This window comes from Chrysemys picta, chromosome 5, assembly GCF_011386835.1.
Source record: "Chrysemys picta bellii isolate R12L10 chromosome 5, ASM1138683v2, whole genome shotgun sequence".
In the NCBI taxonomy this organism is placed as follows: Eukaryota; Metazoa; Chordata; order Testudines; family Emydidae; genus Chrysemys; species Chrysemys picta.
The window spans coordinates 4,924,647-4,947,285 of NC_088795.1; positions in this window are offsets into that span (position 1 = coordinate 4,924,647).

Consider the following 22,639-nt stretch of genomic DNA (forward strand, 5'->3'; position numbering starts at 1 on the left):
AATGCCTCCATTGCAAAGGAAGATTGTCCAGCCATCTCTACCCAACATCAGGCTCTTAGCCTGACACTCAGGCTTTGGTGAGAGGGCTCAAGTCATCAGGATTATCTACAGAACCTCAAGACTTCCCCTGGTGCCAAAGCAATGGAAGTGCCAACGAACAGAAGAGAGGACACGGAGATGGCAACCTCTCCACCTTCAAAGGAGACAGTTCTTTAGCTGCTCCACTGGCCAGTTGGGGAATGCTCTTTCCTTAATGTAAAGGAAAATAGTGATGTCAAATGGCAGAGAGAAACATAGGGTGACATGTCAGTTGAGAGGTTTTTTCAGAATCTCCAGAGAGGAATACAGATTAATACTTCCTGGATGGTCCAAACACCATTCCATAGCTCTACAGTAGCACCTAGATAGCAGCAAACATGAAAGCAGATAAGAACAGGTCAAAGCACTTCATAGCTTTCTGGAATGAGTGTTTGAGAAGTGGGGGTATTTTCTCCCCAGCCCAAAATATATTCCTGTTGCAATTCCTATCAGGGACGCTGTTCTCCACTGGCAATTTTTCAATCAAGTTTGTTTTTGTTTTTTCCCTAAAAGATCTGCTCTTGTTCAAACAGGAATTAATTCAGTGAAATCATATGGCCTGTGTTATACAGAAGGTCAGACTAGATGATCATAATGGTCCATTCTGGTCTTGGAATCTATCAAATATATAATAATAGTAGCCTATGTAGGGGACAGGAAACTGGTGAACCTTGCAGTTTTCCTAGCATCAATCCCTGAGGACGGGATTGCCCACCCATGGAAAAAGCAAATGATTCAGTCTCCAAATCCTGAGAGCCCTCCCAGATCTATGCTGACCCCAGGCCATCTGCTGGAGGGCAGGGCACTTTACACAGAGGCGTTGAGTTTCACTGTTGCTCCTTGCAGTGTTGTTGTGACCATCCATGTTAGAGAGAGAAAGTGGGTGAGGTAATATGTTTTTACTGGTTCAATTTCAGTTGGTGAGAGAGACAAGCTTTCAAGCTCACACACAGCCCAGACCTGAAGAAGAGCTCTGTGTAGTCTGAAAGCTTGTCTCTCTCACCAGCGGAAGTTGGTCCAATATAAGATATTACTGCGGCCACCTGGTCTCTCTCTTGCTCCTTGCTATTTTGGGCACACTGCAGTACAGCCCAAGGGCTTCCCTGACTCCTATTTGGAACATTCCGACTGGCTGGAATTTATGCCAAAGAAACAATTGACCAAATGGTGTCATCTCTGGCCCTTTAAACTTGGTTCTTCTCTATGGTTATCCATTTCTCATGGCACACCGCTAGGGCCACCAACCTGCAAGCAACACACTTGAATGGGACAGGACTTTTCAGCCTCCATTGTTGGACCAAGAATCCTAAACAGTGTAGATTCCAGACACCCTTCCTTTCCCAGCCCTTCATAGAGGCTGAAGGGTGGTCTATGTGAAACTCCCAAAGAATCTAAACCCACCTTGTAGTGAATTGGCATTTATTAAGAGACAAAAATGAGATTAAAACAAAAAGCAGTTGTGACAGGGTGTGCCTACCCCGCACCAGCCCTGAAAGAGTTAACTGTGCTTTGCAGGCTGAGGAAGCCCCGTCTCTCCGACTCTGATGAGCATGTTCAGCCTGTAGGCAGCGTATAAAAGGAAGCAGCCCAACTCAGACTGGACAGGCTGCTGAAGGGGAGGATGTAGACCCTCTCCAGGGAGCTGCTACAGTCCCTGATTACAGAGCCATGGCACACAGAGGTCCAGGGGGACCCCAGGCTGCCTAATGAGCCCAGAGAAGGGACTGTGCCGGCAGGAGCTACGCTACTTGACGACCCCAGACACCCTGGGGAACAGTGGAGCATCGCTGAGGGAGAAAGGGACTTAGACTTTTCTCCAGTGAGTGAACTAGGGAGCCAGTCAGCGTGTTACGGGAGGATCCCCACTGACTTCAGGTGAGCACCCCCACCATCGCCAGGACCCTGAGCTGGGACTCAGAGGAGCAGGGAGGGCCCAAGTCCCCCTACCCTGGGCGCCACATACCCCTAAGTGGTGCCCCACTTCCCCAACGGTCCATGCAATCCCACAGAGGTGGGTTATTTTAATGACTCAGGCCATTAAGCCACGCTGCCCTGGTGGAAGGGCCGCTTATTGTCTCTGGGTATTGGGCCATGCTGCCCTTAGAGGAAGGGCTGCTTCATTGACTCCAGCCACTAGGCCGTACTACCATGTTTTATAGTCAGGGTCATGAACGTAGGACCTAAGTGGCTGCTATGAAGTTTTTTTTCCCCTTCTTCTCACCACATGTGACCCAGCACCCCGGACGGAGTGTACCTACTCCACAACTGAAGGGTATGCACAGCACCTGTAATGTTACACTCCACAGAACCAGCCTGGCCACATCCCCTGTATGCCATTACAGGTGAAGAAACAGTATCTTACAATTCTAGAGCATGTATTTCACTCCCGTCTCACCCTTCATGGCAAGCAGCATGGGAGAGATGCAACCTCTATTCTCAGGTGCCTTGTGTCATACTGTCTCTCCCTCCCTGAGATCCCTCTGCTATACCTCTCAGGCCACTGTAGTCTGCTCCCCTGTGACATCAGGCCCACTCAGGAGCAGACGACAGTCACTCATCAGATGCCCATTGTCTGTGTTTCCAATCCATACATCATTGGATTCCTTGCTCTGGACAAACGGTTTCGGTTTCTGTTTTCCCTCCATCTGGGTGACAGCTTTCAAAGTTCTCTGGAAAGTGCACACACACAATCATTTTTTTTCCTTCACATCTTATTTCCAAATGACCTTTTCCACACCTGAAGCTGTTTGCTTTTTGTTCAAGCCTAATGTCTTTTGACGTCTAATTGCCCATTCTATGTCATCCTGAATCCAACTCCATCACCCACAACTGTTTCAAAAGACTTGAGGACCCAGCAGCTGCTAATGAGAACACTGGAGAAATATGCTCCATCCACCCCCCCGAGAAGAATGGGAGCTGACCCCTTTTGAAATTCCAGCCCTTACAGCACTGGCCACTCCACTCCTCTCTACTCAGAGATAAAACAACTCCCCCAGATGCAGCTTAACAAACAGACCTTTTTTGAATCACCTAACTCTATTCCTCTCCCTCCTCTACCATGCTCCTTTTGGTGCAATTGTCTCCATTCCTTGCTTTGACATTTGTGTAATTATTAAAGTTTTAAAGTCTGAGTCTATGAGATTTGATTCTGCTCCAGAAATAACTGTGGTCAGTTTAAAATACTGTTGATAGGTAACATTTCCCACTCTGAGCACCCTTATTAACATATGGGCAAACCCGTACAAATATACATAGTTATTACAGCGCCTGGGTTATTCCCCCACCCCTTTTGGAAGATGCAGAAGACACAGCTTCTTTAGGAGAGAGAGAGAGATTTTGTTAGGAGGGTTGATTTAGTTGGACATGGGAAGGCCGGACCAGAGTTCCATACTCAGAGTCCCAGCTTATAAAGAATGGTCACATACCCTTACAGTAACTGTTGTTTATCAAGGTGTAGTCAGTATTGATCCCATTATTGGAGCACATGCTCCCAAGATCAGGATCCTTTGAATAGCAGTGTCTATCGGGGCCTGCACCCTGTTCCTCATTAGATTCCCAAATGAAGGCATAAATGGTGGGATGGCCATGATCCTCCCTCAGTCCCCACACAACTTGAAGCCAGTGGTGGTCTGAGGACTCCAAAGCACAGGGATGGAGGGCTGGTTCTGGAATCCACACTGACAACAACATCTTGAAGAGCCACAGTTTCTACAGGGTAAGTAACTGTTCTCTCTTTGAGTGTGTTGATGTGGACCCCATGGCAGGTGAATGGCAATCAGTATCCCCTCAGGATGGTGGAAGTGAAGGGCTCCAGCTGCACCAATCAAACAAGGAATGTAGTATGGATCTCCAGAACTCAGCATCCAACCTAGATCCTTGAAAGAGATCAGTGGGTTACTCCATGTCACCACCCTGCAGATGTGATACTGGCATGAAGCAGGTAGAGGATGTTGCTTGCGTTCTGGTGAAGTGAGTTTTGGTATTTGGTAGGACAGATGCACCAGGCAGCTGGTAGCACAGTGAGATACACTGAGTGTACAGAGTGTGGTTTCAGGAAGAAGACCAGCACATTCTTCTTCTTTCATATGGTTTGGGTAAGTGGCAACAACTACAAATTTATATTTAAGTTTGATAGCCCGCACATTGCCACAGTAGTGAACTGGTGAATGTCCTTCAGGCCCCTGGCAAAAGAATGAAGGGGACACTCAGATATGATGTGCTCCATCATTTATGCCTAGAGACCACAGTTGCATACAGGTGTTTGCCTCATTTTCCATTTAAAGAGGGTTTGTCCACATCTCCCATGAAAGGTCCTGATGCGATTCAATCTACACCAGTCTTTCCAACATAAACCAAAACCCGGTGGTTCCTTAGCAAGATCAATGATGAGCTGTTTTGTTTTGAGCAATCAAAATGCTCCATGTGGCTCTCCATTGAGCCTCAACATCGAAGTTGGGTGTAAGGGTCTTGATGCAGTTCCATAGAAGGTTGCAGGATTTTAATCTTGTCTTTGGCGGGTTCTGCAGGTCATCGTGTAGCAGGATCCTCGTGTTTGCATTGACCTGGTTAAGAAAATGAGATGCTCTTTAATCTGTGGAGGCTGGAGGTGTGATAGGACTAGGAGCCAGTCAACTGGGGTAGATTTGAGCATCCCTGACACTATGCATGTAGTGTTATTAAGTTGAGTGTCAAGGAGTTTAGTGTGACAGCTGTGAGACCACACCGGCGCACAATATTCAGTTGCAGAATGTACCAAGGCAATTGTTGCGATTTGTAAGGTCCGTGGACTGGAGCCCTGGGATGTTCCGTCCAGTTTCTGATAAGCAGGACAGGAGATCTGACCTTATTGCAGGTGTTCTCGAGGTGTTGTCAAAAGGTCAAATTCCAGTCCAGTGTAACTCCAGGATACTTTGTGTTAGCCTCGTGGCTGACACTCTGACCACAGAACTGCACATCAAGCTTTGTATTAGCCAATTTATTATTCAGATGGAAAGTTGTTACCCTGGGTATTTTGGGGGTTAGGCCTAAGTTTCCAGCATCGGAAATAATCAGCCATTGTGCTAAGATCTCGGGTTAGGGTGCACCAGATGGGATGAAGGCCTGAATGCTGAACAGCTAGGGCAAAGTCATCCACTCAGATGAATTTCCTTGTCTCCGTCACTGGTATATCCGTGGTGTATAGATTAAAGGGTAAATTGATTATTTGGTTTAGATGAAAATCTGAGACCACTTTAACAATGAAGTTTGGGTGAGGTCTGAGCATGACCTTGTCCCTAGGGAATGTTGGATAGGCTGGTTCGATCATAAGCACCTGAAGCTCACTCACTCTTTTGGTTGATGGCACATGTAGGTACCAGTGACATTGGGAAGCATAAGAAAGAGGTCTAGCAGGCCAAATTTAGGCTGCTAGGTAAGAGTTTGAAGTCCCAGACCTCCATGGCAGCAACCTCTGAAATGCTTCAAGTTCCACACGCAGGGCCAGTTAGACTGCAGGGTCTCAATAAGTGGATGGCACAATGGTGTTGGGGGGGAGGGGGTTAGGTTTATTAGGAACTGGGGAGTCTTTTGGGAAAGGAGGAGCCCATATAGGAAAGATAGGATCCATCCAAACCAAAATGGAACCAGATTGCTGGCATGTAAAATTGAAGAGGTTGTAGAGTAGTTTTTAAAGTAAGGGCTGGGGGAAAGCCGACAGGGGTGGAGGAGCACATAGTTTGGATGGAGACATCCCTTAGGGGAGGATTTATTAAAGGGGATACTTAGATCCTAGTAAAGATGAAAGGATAGAAGCTGATAAAGTACAGGTAGGGGCTGAAGAGAAACAGTCAAATGAAAAAGAGTCCCATTCAATTACACCACATCAAGGCAGACAAGTAAATACACGTTTGAAATGCTTAAATACAAATGGAGGAAGTTTAAATACTAAGATGGGTGAACTTGAGTGCCTGTTATTAAATGGGGATATTGATATAATAGGTGTCACAGAAACTTGATGAAATGATGATAATCAATAGGAAATGGTTATACCAAGATACAAAGTATATAGGATTGACAGAGGAGGTTGCACTGGCGGTGGGGTGGCACTAACTATGAAAGTCACCACAGTGTCTTATATACTAAAAATCTTAAATGAATGCAACAGTACCACGGAATCTCTATGGATAGAAATTCCATGCTTGAATCATAAGAGTACAGCAGTAGAAATATCCTACTAAACATCTGACTAGGATGGTACGGTGACCGTGAAATGCTCAGGGAGATTAGAGAGGCTACAAAAACAGAAACCCAATAATAATATGGGCTTTCAATTATCTCCATATTAACTGGGTACATGTCACCTCAGGACGGGATGCAGAGAGAAAAGTTCTAAACACCGTTAGCGACTGCTTCTTGGAGCAGCTTGTCCTGGAAGCCACAAGGGGAGAAGCAATTCTTGATTTAGTCCTAAGTGGAGCACAGGATCTGGTCCAAGAAGTGACTGTAGCTGAACTGCTCCGTGACAGCAACCATAATGTAATTAAATTTAACAACCTTGTTTGGGAAAAATACCAAGGAAGCCCACCAGCATTTAACTTCTAAAAGGGGAACTATACAAAAGTGATGAAGTTAGTTACATGAAAATTACAAGGAACAGTCCCAAGGATGAAATGACTGCAAACTGCATGGAGACTAATTTGAGCCTGTTTTGGTGTTTTCAAATAAACATATAGCCTGCCCTCCTCCCCGACCACCACCCCAAGCCCCCCCCCCCCCCAAAAAGGACAAAAAATGCTCCCATGGCTACACAACAGAGTAAAAGATGTGATTAGAGACAAAAAGACATCCTTTAAAAATTGGAAGTCAAATCCTACTGAGAAAAAGAGAAAGGAGCCTAAACTCTGGAAGTCTAATATGAAAGTATAATCCGGCAGGCCAAAAAGGAATTTTAAGAGCAACTAGCAAGAGACACAAAAACTAAACAGCATTTTTTTTAAAGTACATAAAAAGTAGGAAGTCTGCCCATCAATCAATGGAGCCACAGGATGAGTCAGATGCTAAAGGAGAACTCAAAGATGACAAGGCCATTGTGAAGAAGCTAAATTAATTCTTTGCATTGGTCTTCACTTCAGAGGATGTGAAGGAGATCCCCACACCTGAGCCACCCTTTTTAAGTGACAGATCTGAGGAAATGTCCCAGACTGAGGTGTCAGTAGAAGAGCTTTTGGAACAGATTGATAAATTAAAATGAAATAAGTCACCGGGACCAGATGGTATCACCCAAGAGTTCTGAAGGAACTCAAATATGAAATTCCATAAATTGCAGAACGGTACCTTAAATCAACCTCTGTACCAGATGACTGGCAGATAACTCATGTAACACTAATTTTCAAAAAAGGTCCAAAGGCGACCCTGGCAATTACAGGTCAATAAGCCTAATTTCAGAACCAAGCAAATTGGTTGAAACTACTATGAAGAACAGAATTATCAGACACAGAGATGAATACCATTTGATGGGGAAGAGTCAGCATGACTTCTGTGAAGGGAAATCATTCCTCACTAATCTATTAGAATTCTTTGGAGGGGTAAACAAACAGGGGGACAAGGGTGATCTAATGGAAGTAGTGTACTCTGACTGTCACCCAAATCCCTTAAGCAGTCATGGTATAAGAGGGAAGGACCTCTTGTGGATCAGTAACTGATTAAAAGATAGAAAACAAAGGGTAGGAATAAATGGTCAGTTTTCACAGTGGAGAGAGGTAAATAGTCAGATGCCCAAGGACCCGTACTGGGTCTAGTACTGTTCAATTTATTCATAAGTGATCTGGAAAAAAGGGGTAAACAGTAAGGTGACAAAGTTTGCAAATTATATGAAATTACTGAAGATAATTAAGTCTAAAGCAGATTGCAAAGAATTGTAAAAGGATCTCACAAAACTGGTTGAGTGGCTAAGAAAATGGCAGATGAAATTCAATTTTCATAAATGCAAAGAAATGTACATTGGAAAAAATAATCCCAACTATACATATAAAATGATGGAGTCTAAATTATCTGTTACCATTCAAGAAAGTGATTTTGGACTCATCATGGATAGTTCATTGAAAACATATGCTCGATGTGTAGCGGCAGTCAACTAAGCTAGAAGAATGTTAGAACCATTCAGAAAGGGATAGATAAGACACAAAATATCATAATACCACTATATAAATCCACGGTACTCCCCACACCTTGAATGCTGTTTGCAGTTCTGATTATCCCATCTCAAAAAAAGTTGCATTAGAATTGCAAAAAGTACAGAGAAGGACAACAAAAATGATTAGGGGTATGGAACAGCTTCCATATGAGGAGAAATTAAGAGGACTGGGAGTGTTCAGTTTAGAAGAGAGCTGACTAAGGGGGATATGATAGAGGTCTATAAAATCATGAATGATGTGGAGAAAGTGAATAAGGAAGTGTTATTTACTCCTTCACATACCACAAGAACAGGGGTCACCCAATGAAATTAATAGGCAGCAGGTTTAAAACAAACAAAAGGAAGTACTTCTTCATGTAACGCATAGTCAACCTCTGGAACTCATTGTCAGGGGATGTTGTGAAGGCCAAAAGTATAACTGGGTTAAAAAATAATAATTTTATAAGTTCATAGAGGATAGATCTATCAATGACTGTTAGCCAAGATGGTCAGGAATACAAACCCATGCTCTGAGTGTCCCTAACCTCTAAAGGTGGGAGTGGACACTTGATAACTGCCCTGTTCTGTTCATTCCCTCTGAAGCATCTGGTACCAGCCACTGTTAGAAGACAGGATACTGGGATAGATGGAACATTGGGCTGACCCAGTATGGTGATTGTTATATTCTAAAGTGATAGTCACCAGGAAGAGCAACCTCTGAGTGTCCCTAACCTCTAAAGGTGGGAGTGGACACTTGATAACTGCCCTGTTCTGTTCATTCCCTCTGAAGCATCTGGTACCAGCCACTGTTAGAAGACAGGATACTGGGATAGATGGAACATTGGGCTGACCCAGTATGGTGATTGTTATATTCTAAAGTGATAGTCACCAGGAAGAGCAACCTCAGAGAGAGATGATGTAGGGAACATTTGGGAAAAGGCTCATGTAGAAGTTCCTTAAGTCCCAAGAGGACCAGATTGACATCCCCACCAGAAGTAGGTTCTCTGACCATTGGGTAAGCGTGTAAGAGCCCCTTGAAAAATTTTGATACCATGAAGTGTGAAAAGACTGAGCACAACCATACATAGGGATGCAAAGCTAAAATTAGCATAAAATGGATCTTAGTAGAGCTTAATAAAAATCTGCTTTAAGTTTAACAGTGAGTAAAGGATCTTTCATATCCAGGCCTGGGTTAGATCCAGACCATGCTGGGCTGCCCATATTGAGAACGTCTTCCATTTAGATGAGTACGTATGTCTGTCCAGTAGATATTTTACTACTCTGAACCAGTAGGGAGCACCCCATATGCCAGGACAATCAGCTCTGAGGTGACATGGGGCAGTTTTGACACAGGTTTCTTCCCTGCCTTTCCTTTTGTTGCTAAACTTCAGAGACCAATGACTGCCTGGAGGAGCACTCACAGAGGAGAACCCTTTGGGATCCTGTGAGATGGATGTCTTCTCCAGGTCTGATGTATACCAATTGTTCAAGCAGATAGAGATTTAGCCATGCATCCCTCGACTTTTGAGTCTTCAGCAGAAGGATTTACATAGTGAGCCCTTATCAGGGATGCAGCTCTCCCTCAGACAGAAGAGGCATTGAGTAAGCCCATCAACCGGAGGGTGAGTCCATGGGGGTTAGGGCAGGGCTTAATCCCTGACGGTTTAGAATCCATCAGGGCAGTCAGTGTGATGCAACTCACCCATCTTCCTGGGTTTTCTGGTGTGGCGTTTTGTTTTTGAAATGTCCAGATTAGAGGATGAACAGGATGAAGACGTATTTCTTCAAACTATTCCTAAAGGATGAGTTTGAAGCTAGGACAAAGGGAGTGGGTCTGGCACTTACAGTGTTCTGTCTTGATGCCAATGAGTTGTAAGAAGGAACCAAGGATGGGGTGGCCACACTGCCCTTTATGCAGAAGAGCATCAGGCTGCCTGGACGACCCCAACAGACAGGGTTATTCAAAAAACCCAATTGCGCATGCAGGAAGCTCAGGTGCACCTACAGCGGGATCCATATTGACACATACTGGAAGAAGAATTGAGGTTTACTTCATTGACAAAAGTTTAAAGGACTCCAAAAGCCGACACTTTCTAATCAATCTCCATAGCTGTCAAAGGCAAACCTCGTCCTTGTGGTACTATGGTTATGCTGCAGAATTGTGCCTAATCAATATAGCTCAAGTCAGGCATGCCAGATACCTGAAATAATGATCTCCCCATCTGTCTTTTTCACTGCTGAACAAGCTTGCAACCCATTTCAGCATTTCCTTTCTGTTTCAATACTGGAAATTATTTTAAAAAGCAATGCCATAAAATTTACAGAAGCCCGATGGAAGTAGAGCACCGTTGAACAAACAAACCATTAAATTGCATTGAAATCCTCTGCCTTCAAAGGAGAGGTCTAATTAAGGTTTAAACTGCAGTGTTAATTGCATAGTACTGATATTCACCATGCATTATAGGTTTATTAGCAGTTTACTAAGTTGAATAACTTCATACAGGAAATGCAACTTCTGGGACTCATGTTATGACACTGAGGCAGACTTAATTACTGGCAGGAAAGTGTTAGCTTCATAACTGATTTAAGACAAAATGTCTGCAGAGACTTTACTAAAACCTGGGAGTTTAGAATATCGTGCAAATCAAAATGGAATATTAAGCTTTTCCTAAGAATTGCTTACAGATGCAATATAAAAACCAAACAATCTTCTCAATGTAGCTTGGAGGGAACTGAACTTGCTGTTAGAAGATGCTTATTTTCATCCATGTTAAGAAAAGTCAAGCAAACCACTACTAATTCTTAATGGATTTTTCTAAAACAAAGCTACCATATTTTATGCTAGTGATGCATCTGATCTGCCGAAATCTCAGCAACCAGACATCATTTCACAGTGGAATCATCATCAGCTATTTTGCTTATCAGGAAACTTTTATAGGGGGCAAAATTCCTTCATCAAAATATTTTCTCACCTTTTCCAGATGTTGGGTAAAATTTTAAAAGGCACTTAAGTCATTTAGGAACCTAAGTCCCATTTTCAAAAATGCCTTATCACTTAGGAGTTTAATTCCCATTGACTTTCAATTAAATTTAGGGTCCTAAGTAATTTGGGCACTTTTGAAAATTTTGCCCATTGGCGTGAACCAATAGCCCTTATTCAAGTGAGTGGTCCCACCTGCACTCAGGTGACTAAGGACTGCAGGACTGGCACCTACGTTAAGAGCCATGTTTCAGTATGTTTATACACAGAGTTCACAAGTATCCATTTTGCTACTAAAATTCTGTTCAATTCAGCTATGTTCATGGCTCATGTTATCTGAACAGTTTGTGATTATTTGCATGATTTTGTTTGCACTAAAGGTTGGGGAATGGATGTTCTTCATACAAACATCTGTAGCTGCATGAGAATATGGGTATTCATCAACTAGTATATGTGTTATTTTAAAACTTATTTATCCAATGAGAGAGAAGAAATGAAACCATGTGATTTTGATGACCAATCACACTCCATGAACAACAAATAGCTGTAAAGGGCAGCCCATAGGCTGATAATTCATCCTAGGTATTTGACAAACTGTTATGAATACCAGGTGAATTTGCAGAAGGAATCAGCAGTTCATGACCAATCTTGAATAGAAGCTAAGGCTAAATTCACAATTAATGTTCCTTGCAATAAATAATTCAACCAGCAAGCTCCACTTTTTGCCGACAGAACGTAGCTAAAAAAATGTCCTCCTCCGTAAGAGCAGAATTTTTCACCAACTGAAAGTGCATTCTAAGATTGTAAAATCTCTTACCCTTCTGAACGGACAATTTGAAAATGAATTATTGGTGGAGTCATTTTTATACCATCTGTTTTCCTGCATCCTGATTAAACCCAAGCGCAATCAATATAAATAGATTAAGTGTTAAATATATAAAAATGTTAAGCACAGAGAAATTATGTGCCTTAATTATAAATATGCTTCAAATGAGAGAATTATGCACTAAGACAGATTTTTAACAGTGCTCAGCACCTACAGTTGACACCATATTTTCAAAAATTGCTCAGCTGCCATGGAGCTACCTCAGCGAAGTTTGCCACATTTCCCAAAGGGCCAAAGGCCAGATCGGTAGCGGCATTTAGTTGTCTAAAATGCAGACAGATGCCTAGGCGGTGCTTTTGAAAACCCCACTGGGTTCCTATGTAGTTTTAGACACCTAAATACCTTTAAAAATCTGTCCCCGAGCATTCAGTAGCTGCTCATTGTTCTCAGTCGGAGGCCCTGAAAACTTTGGCCCCAAAAGCCTGAATTTGCAACTGTTGAGCACCGCTTGAGGAGTGAGCACTGTCAAATCTGACTGGTGTCAACAGGAGTTCAAGGTACTTTGCACCTGGAAGACTGGGGCCCTAAACCAAAAATGCAGATACCTAAGGCCGCGCCTTCCCTTGCTCCATGTGCATAACGTCCACTGAAGTCAAGGGGCATGTTGCCTGCAGGTTAGGGTAACGATTCACTGCAGCACTTAAGCATGCGCTGAAATGCCTTGTTGACCATCCTAGGACTGCAGGGGTTTGTAATACGTTCGTTATCAGATCCCGTCTACAGGGAGGTCAGATAAACTGTTTGAAAACCCAAGCGTAGAAGAACTTTCAGAAAACGAAGGCAATGAAAAAATATTATGCAGATTTGCATCAAACAATATGAATAATACATACCAAAAAAATTCGTTAAAAGAACAGTATTAAGGTTCCAACCTCAAGCATGCCAACACTAGGAAATGCCAGTGTTACAGGTGCCTGTGCAAGTTGTGCCATCCATGCTATGTGCTGAATGAGGTCCTGGGCATGGTGTTAGGATAGTCTGGTCTAGCTCTCACTTCCTCCATCAGAAAAGCCCTTGCCCCATGTGGTGCCTCAAAACTGGGTGGGGAGGAGATGGGAGGAAGGGGTTGCTGGGGTCAGGTGCTGGGTCCAGGAGCCCAATCCATCTCTCTCTGTTTCTCTTCTCTCCCTCCACCGTCAGGAGGTGGGGAGTCCTGCCCCATGTGATGCACCCAGGTGGGATCACAGTGCTGCCTACCCTCGTGATACCACCACTACTGACAGGATTTCAGCCCCTGCTGGAACTTGTCCTGCCTCCAGGACTGGCCAGGACCTGGGAGGGCAGAGCCAGGGGACTGCCCCCGCAGAGGGCTGAGGAGCCGGGGCAGGGTAGCCCCAGAGGGAGCGGAGCCCCGGAGAGCGGGACGCAGGCCCCACACGGCAGCGCCCTGCCCTCTATGGCCCCGCTGCTGCTTCTGGCCATCCTGCCACAGTCCCTGGGCGGCTCAGGCCACTTTGCCCAGCCTTGACTGAGGCTCTGGGGGGGCGGCCACACTGCGGCACCTGCAGGCGGCTCCCTGTGCCCCATGGGGCAGCCCCCAGCCTGAGTGTCCCCCGCTTGGAGCCTGCCCCGCCCAGCCACAAGGTACGGGCGCTACTCCCCAATGCGAACCGCAGCGGCCCCAGGGCACCCCGCACACATCACGCGCTGCTGCTGCCAGGGCCGGCTCTAGGCTTTTGCCGCCCGAAGCAACAACAACAACAACAACAACAAAGATGGCTGGAATGCTGCCCCTGAAAATGTGCCACCCCAAGCACGTGCTTGGTTTGCTGGTGCCTAGAGCCGGCCCTGCCAGTGGGTGATGGTGTGGTAAAGGGGCAGCCCCATTCTCTACTCCCCATTCTTCACAGCTGCCCCCAGCTGTTCCCAGAGCACTTCACGGTTCGGATGCTGATTCCGATGCTAATGCTGCTTTGGCAGTGATCCGAGCCTGACCTTACAATGGCCCTGCTCAGCCCTTGTTTTGGCAGGCAGCCAAAGGAACAAAAGCCCAAGAAAGGAATCAGTGATTTTTCACTGTACACAGCTGTGTTCAGAAGAGCCCAGAAAAGTCCTGAATCGACTTCAGTTTGCAGCTGAAAGAATCTGTTCACTCTTGAGCATTAGAAACAAAGGAGTCTCTTTGCAGTGACAAACTGAGTCAGGAAACCATACTTCAAAGAGTTAATCCCCCACTCCTTTGCTACAGTCATGCTAACATGACAGACGACCTCCTTTTTGCTTAGCATTCTTATGAAACAATATATGCTATTCTTCTGTCTAGCACTGTCTCTCCTGAGAGGATCTTCGCTTCTGCGTGCTGACTGTTGATCACAGTTAAAGCCATGGTAGTTGGGTCAGTCACTCCTTTCAGAAGGCTATGAGCCAGTGGCTATCAGCAGGAAAGTCTCTTTGAGTGTCATCTCACATCCCTGTGGTGTATTTCTTTGTCATGGGATTAACCATTTTTAGCAGCATTGTGGAGTCTGGACAGACCAACTTGCATTATTTCACCTCCAACCAATGGTGTCTAAAGGGAGCTGCTTGGTTGGACGTTGCAGGCAGGTTGGCAAGCACAATCCTGGAGCATATGCATTGTACCTGCCAGTAGCAGGGCATTTCTTACTCCTCCTTATGAACCTGTTTTGCTCCATGGCCTCCACCTCCGGCCCAAACCTTTCTGGACGATACACCAAGTTGATACACCAAGGACTGAATGAAGCACCTCTAGAGATGAATACAGAGGTATCTACAGCTTGAGTTAAAGAGGCAGGTTCTGGCATTAAAAGCTACAAACAGACCCATCTCTACTGTGAATCAGGAACAATTGGTGTGTGTGTAAAACACACACTGAACAATGGGTTATACAAGAACTAAGCAGCCCCTGCTTCTGCTCTTGCACATAGATTGTCCATAGTTTTTAAGGCCCGAAAAGAGCATTCTGATCATCTAGCCCGACCTCCTGCCCAGCAAAGCTCAGAGAACCCCTCGCCCCATGCCTCAAGCCCATAATTGCTACTTGAACTATCGCAGATCTTTTAGAAAGACGGACAACCTTGTGTGAGGTGGTGAGGGATATGTGGCGTGCATGATGCCCTCCCCACCAACCTGGTGCAGTACAGATCACAGCCCAGTTCCACCTGTGCTATCAGTTTGTTACAAATTGTACAGTTCTGGTGTGCAGCTAATGGTCTCTTGAGCAAACAAGGTATGTGAGTGCACCTGTCTCTCATCCCACAGCCCTCCCCTGGGCACAAAACACTGACTCTATTTTTATATTGTTTGTTAAATATTAAAGCTGCCCCTTCGATTGTTAAATTAGTGCTGTGGCAACGTACAGACCAGCGTGCTCTCAGAGGGTGTCACAAAGGATGGCAGATGCAGTTCTGTTCCGAGCAAGGTGGCAGCTGCCAGAGGGGAGCAGGGAAGGAGCTCTTTAAAAACGCCAATTTTAACTTTAGTGGACAAATGGGATTCAAGGTTCTGGCAGGGCTGGGAAGCGCTTCTGACTGTAAAACACTTGCCGAGTGCTGGGGCCTACCAAATGGGTACAGCCGTCCCTGCAACCACTCGGCATGAACGTCTCTCAAATACAGAGATCTGCTCAAACACTTTTATTTCAGACTCATTTGGTCCAAGAACGGATAGTGCTGGAAGAAAGATGTTTTGAAGGGCCAGCTATGCTTTTGCACAAATTACTAATATCAATTCTACAGCCATCTGACCTTTTCGAGAAAAAATTCAAACAATACATGAAGGCTTTTCTTCCCTGTACTAGACAAAACATAACTGGAGTGTGGGTGGGGGGTATGTGTGGAGTTTTATGCTTTTCACATTAAAAAAGAATAATAAAAAAAATTCCCCATATATTAGGATTGTGCTGTAAACCAAGATTCATTCATTTTGATCATATTTACTGCTAAAACCCCTTAAAGCCGAAATGACTCCAAAAGAAAAACAGGTGGAACAAATTTTGCAGATAAAACTCTCATGTCGCAGGAGGCATTATCAGTTTTACATGAGCAACCCTGAATGATACCAACAGCCCATATATTTTCATATCTACAGTAGCTGTTACAGGTATAGATAAAGATGCTGTGAAAAATATATATATGAATGTCTTACATCCAATGTGCTACATACACGGTTCCTGTTTACTGGTTTTTTATTGTTTTTCAGTCGCAGCTTGTGACAAATCACAAATTCTGTTCTTAGATACCCGTTGGGTCCTTTTCAATTATAATTAATCACCCTTCTGTTGCCTTGAGGTACATCCTCAGTTCTGAGGCTATTGTTATCCACATGCCCACAAAGATGCTATATGTTCCATCCGTGCTGGAGCCAAGAGCTCCTTCCTTTAGCATCCTGTTATTTTTCAGCTAAATTCTTTTTGCTTTATAGATCTGGCAAAATGATCAATACCCTGCTCTGGTGGGGGAAGATTTCACACTTTCATTAGAGTTCCATCTGATTGTAGGTTTATTTTTGATGTTAGAAGTGTGTGGTATGTTCCATACCGAATACAGAGGATTTGAATTTTTTTTAAAAAGATCCTACATGTATCATTATTATTTGAATTGCACTAGCATCTGGAGGCTCCAGCTGAGATCTGGACTTCTTCATACTAGGCGCTGTGCAAACACAGCAAGAGACAGGCCCTGCTCTTAAGAGCTTATAATTTAGAGTAAGCAGGACAGCCAAAAGGCGGGCAGGGATTTGTTCAAAGTCACACAGCAGGTCAGCGAAAGAGCTGGGAGCAGCACCCAGGTCTACAGAAGCCCAGGCCGGTACCCTAACCACTACCTCTGTGCTTATTGCATATCTGCCCTCTGATGAGCAGTAGCAGATGTTGGGGCTTTATAGATTGGTTTCCCGTTGGACTAAAAATTAGTGACAGGAAGTCTGGGTGTACTGCTGGTGTAACTTGTTTATTTACACTGTATACCCCAGCCCTGGAACAGAGATGGTCACAAGCAGCACTCAGCCAATACCCTCTGTAGAAATCTCAACCCAATACCAATGCTCAGTTCCCAGGGAGCAATGCTGCACCAAGAATGGGGGAGGGATAGCTCAGTGGTTTGAGCATTGGCCGGCTAAACCCAGGATTGTGAGTTTAATTCTTGAGGGGGCCACTTAGGGATCTGGGGTAAAATCAGTACTTGGTCCTGCTAGTGAAGGCAGGGGGCTGGACTTGATGACCTTTCAGGATCCCTTCCAGTTCTATGAGATAGGTATATCGCCTTATATTTAATTGACTCTAGCTAGAGAAAGATTAAGGCAGATGAGCAAACACCTTTGCTGTTTGCAACAGTTTCCCAAAAAGAAAGTGGATCACCAGACTAACGACAATACAGCATTTCTTCAAGGAAAGAACAGTACTGCATGCTAAGAATCTGAATTTGTAAAACTATGTGTAACAGTGACACCTACTGACTCCTACCATAACAGTATCTTAATTGAAGAAAAGGAACAGTCAAAAACATCAACACAATATCTGAGGTAGGAAATGATACACTGTCCTCATTCTTATGTGCTACATAGAGTTCTGTGTAAGGTATTAGACTTGTTTTGGCTTTTTCTTTTCTTTTCTTTTCTTTTCTTTATTTTGTCCAAACAAGGAACTTTTCTATAAAACCTATCCCACACCTGGGTTGTTGATTAACATATGGCAGGAGTCGGCAACGTTTGGCACGCGGCTCGCCAGGGTAAGCACCCTGGCGGGCCAGGCCAGTTTATTTACCTGCTGACGTGGCAGGTTCGGTCGATCGCGGCCCCCCACTGGCCGCGGTTCGCCATCCCAGGTCAATGGGGGCGGCGGGAAGCTGCGGCCAGGACATCCCTCGCCTGCGCCTCTTCCCGCCGCTCCCATTGGCCCGGGACGGTGAACCACCGCATCAGCAGGTAAATAAACTGGCCCGGCCCGCCAGGGTGCTCACCCTGGCGAGCCACGTGCCAAATGTTGCCGACCCCTGGCATATGGGGACAGAAATGTAGGGATTGCTTGAGAAAATCATGTTGTGTGATGTTTGTATAACTATAAGATCACTCTGAGGACTATTTTCTTACAAAGAGCTGATTGACTCCTCTTCTCCTGCAGGTGATTTTCATTCCTGGGGATTTATTCTTGTTCCTAAAGAAACAGGGGTAAAAAATTGGTCTCATTGAAGTCAACATCAAAACCCCCATAAACGTCAGTGGAATAGGTTTCACCCTGGGCATATTTTTATTTTCTTCATTTCTAAGAGTCTCAGGTCTCCCAAATTCCAATAAGCTCTTTCTGAGTTACTGTGAAACTGATAGTTTAATTATTATTGACAATGTTGGCACACCACTTTGATTTATCCGCATTATGGAAAGGTACTATGGAAACACTTCATGGATTTATGTAATGTACTGAATAACCACATAAGAATGTAAAAAGCAACAGAGGGTCCTGTGGCACCTTTGAGACTAACAGAAGTACTGGGATCATAAGCTTTCGTGGGTAAGAACCTCACTTCTTCACTTGCATCTGACGAAGTGAGGTTCTTACCCTCGAAAGCTTATGCTCCCAATACTTCTGTTAGTCTCAAAGGTGCCACTGGACCCTCTGTTGCTTTTTACAGATTCAGACTAACACGGCTACCCCTCTGATACTTGACACATAAGAATGGCCAGGCTGGATCAGACCAATGGTCCGTCTAGCTCAGTATCATGACAATGGCCAGTGCCAGGTGCTTCCGAGGGAGTGAATGGAATAGGGCAATTTTGAGTGATCTGTCCCCTGTCATCAAGTTCCATCTTCTGGCAGTTGGAGGTATAGGGTCATTCAGAACATGTGGTTGCTTCCTTGGCCATTTTGGCTAATAGCCATTGATGAATCTGATCTCCAGGAACTTACCTAACTCTTTTTTTAAACCTAGTTACACTTCTGGTCTTCCCAACATCCCCTGGCAACAAGTTTGACAGGTTAATTGTGAATTTGTCAGGAGACGAGGTTGCAGTGGGAGTCAGGCCTACTTACCAGAGTCTGAGTGGCAGAGCCCAACGTCGAGCCAGGGCCAGATCCAGGAAGCAGGGCCAAAAGTCAGAATTGGAGTCCAAGTCCAAATGCCAGAGCCAAGGGTTGAGACAGAGTGGGAGTCAGGACTCAGACCTGAGTGCCAGCACCAGATTCCCAGGAGTTAGGGAAGGCAGGAGCAAAGCTGGGACAGGATGGGTGCAGGGCAGGATCTGTGATGGAGCTGTGGAGGAGCAGGACTTGGAGAGAGGCGCACAGGGAGGCAGAGAGTCTCCGGGTGGGTGTGTTGAGTAGTCAGCTACTGCTGCTGTTGAGCTTAAGAACCGGCCTGCTGGCTTCCTCAGCCCATCAGGCAAGGCAGTCCATCAGTCAGTCTAGCTGGCTCACTAGGGTGTCAGGAGTACTGAGCAGGCACAGATAAGGGCCTTACTCCTGACAGAGCTGTGTGAAGTACTTCCTATTGTTTGCTTTAGACTTGTTGCTATTAATTTCATTGGGTGATCCCTGGTTCCGGTGTTACGTGAAGGGATTAATAACACTTCCCTGTTCACTTTCTTCACACCAGTCATGATTTTATAGATGTCACACTCATTTCAGTCAAGTTGCCTTCAGTGGAGCAGCACACATTTATACCAGGGCGGAGCATACCACACACAACCTCCAAATCAGTGCCTTGGTTGATGTTGAACTTTTTTTCAAATATTCCCTTGTCTGATCTTCATCAATGATTATTTTCATAAAATCTTCCTCACTTCCCAATTCTCTGAGCTCTACCATTTATCTTACTGGAAAATTGATCTATTTCTGAGGCATCTTTCTCTTTTTCTCTCTGAGTCATCTTTCTCTTCCCCACTCCTCATTCACTCATGGACCCATCTTTCCCTTAGTAGTCCTTTTGCCTATTACAAGTTTATAAAAACAATTTTATTCCCCTATAATCCCATGAGCTGTTTTTAACACATGCTGATTTCCTGCCACCTTCTCAGGGGCGACTCTATGTATTTCGCCACCCCAAGCACGGTAGTCAGTCGGTTTTCAGTGGCGCGCCTGCGGGAGGTCCGCTGGTAATGGAGATTCGGTGGCATGCCTGCAGGAGGTCCACTGGTCCCACGCCTTCGGCATACCCTCCTCCAAATTGCCGCCGAAACCGCGGGACCAGCGGACTTCCCGCAGGCATGCCGCCGAAGGCAGCCTATCTGCTGCCCTCACACCCACTGTCAGGCAGCCTCCCTGTGGCTTGCCGCCCCCGGCACGCGTTTGGTGTGCTGGTGCCTGGAGCCATCCCTGCACCTTCTCTTTTCCCTTTCAGCCTTAACTGACTCAGATTTATTTTGAATTTGAGACCTCCTCCCTTTTCCGTGGAGGTATGTCTTTTCCATCTGAGATCTAGGAACAGGACCTGGTGGTGGTTAATAAAAATGATTATTATTAAAGTAAAACCTAAGACTTCCAATGGAGACCAGGCCCCTATTGTGTCCCTATCCCCTAAATCAACTCAAAGTATAATTTTTGAATCTTCCTCTGAAATAGGTAGTACAGACAGGAAGGACTGTTTAAAATTTGGGGGGGGGGAGAGAGGATGAAAAGGTTTTTTTCATCCAAAAAAATGATATGTTTGAAAACAAACATTTCTGCAACAAATTCATTTTAATGACTTTGGTTTTGCAAAAAATGTTTTAAAAAATTCCAAAACAAAAATGTTGAATTTTTTCTAACTTTCTGAAATTGTTTCATTCAAAATAATGGAGAGATTCCCGCTTTCCTTCAGTCCTTTTCTTCCCATCCTCCTTTTTTTTCACTGGGGAAAAAATATGATGAGTTAAGAGAAATTTAAAATGTTTTTAATGTTTCAACATGTAAAGAAGCCTCCCGAATTTCAACCCGCTCTAGGTACAGGGCATTTCCCAACCAGAATACTAAACTAGCTTGATCACACCTAATGCCTCTGTTCTTAAGCACCTCAGGGGCTGTTGGGAGGGGATTATGGCATTGGCAGACTTCATGCAGCTCATAACTTTTAATATGTAAATACATTTTGCACGATCTATGACTGATTTTCATTTGATCACTAAATTACAGTAAGATCCTACTTGCTTTTTCTAACGGCATATTACGTAGATATTCCCCTGTCTGGAAGGATACTTAAGGCATTAATATACCTACTGAGACATATTTATCCAGAAGGAAATCAGAGCAACACAATACAAAAAGTTTTCTGTTTCCCACTATAAGCAGAGCACGCACATCTGCACCAGTCATCTGATTTAGATATAGGAAACACTGTGTATTCGCTCCATTCCCTCCACTAAGTTTGTCTTCTCACCCACCTATATTCTGACAGGCAAATGCTGTTCAGTTTCAGTCTCCTCTAACCTCTGCTTTAAAATATTACTGGCAATATAACATGATTGATTTGGGGATAACTTATGTGTCCTGTCTCATAAAGGTAGGGGTGGCTTGATCACTATGGAGTTCTAGGGTTGTATTCTTGAAGATGAGAAATGCTCACGCCTGGCACCTCATTAATTATTATCTATAATGCCCCTCCACAATATCCACACATGAATACTGATCCTGGGAGGCAGGGAGAGAAATGTTCACATGGTGGGAGAGAAAGATACACCAGGCCACTCCTGGTAACGCTGTGCAGACTACATGGAACGCTGAGTTTGGGTTAGTAAGTATGTGCAGCCAAGTGTGGAGAGAGGAGTGGAGGAGGGGGAAATGAGCGCACATTTCAGTTTAAATAGGAAATGGTACTGGATTTTTTTCCACTATCAAAACGTCTCCACTGCTGGCACCTTTGCTCTTGTCTGGTCTGTCTTGAGCCCGACTGTGTTGCATCACGCTCCTGGTTGTGTCATCAACAGCAAGACTCAAATCTAGGATACCTGGATTGTAAAATATGAACCTCAGCTGCCTAAGCTAAAAGACCTTCCTCTGCAAGACAAGGCTGTAGCAAGCTCAACAGACTCTTTGTGGGACCCAGCCACCACTAGAGGGGGACAGAAAGTAATACTGACTGGGTTGGGATTACAGTTGCAACTTCCTCCTTTCTGGATGTCCTGCCTCTCCCCTCCCCGTGACTCCTATCTGTCCAAAACACTGCTGCCAAAATCATCTTCATCTCCCGCTGTCCTAGCCACATCACATCCTCTTTCAGGCCTGGATCCAATATCCAATTCAGTCAATGCAAAGACTCTTGAGGACTTCAATGTACATTGAATCAGAGCCTGAATACATCCATCGGTTCCCTGTCTCTTATTGCACCTAGCACCTCATCTTCACCGAGAAGACCCTGTCTTGTCTCCTCTAACATCTCAGCTCTCATTTCCAGCCGCCTGCTCCTCAAACACATCCCGTTCCTTTTTCTGGTCTGCTCCCTTCTATGGCTCTCCTTGGTCCGGCCACTCTGCACATCCCCTCTACCTGGTCACATCCAGCAAGCCTCACCCATCTGAATCTCTTCTTACAACTCACCTCTTCTAGCCGTCCTTCCTCCATTCTCCTCCTGGCAGTCTCCACACTCTGAGCTGCTCTTCTGCATCTTGGCATATTTAGGCTGCA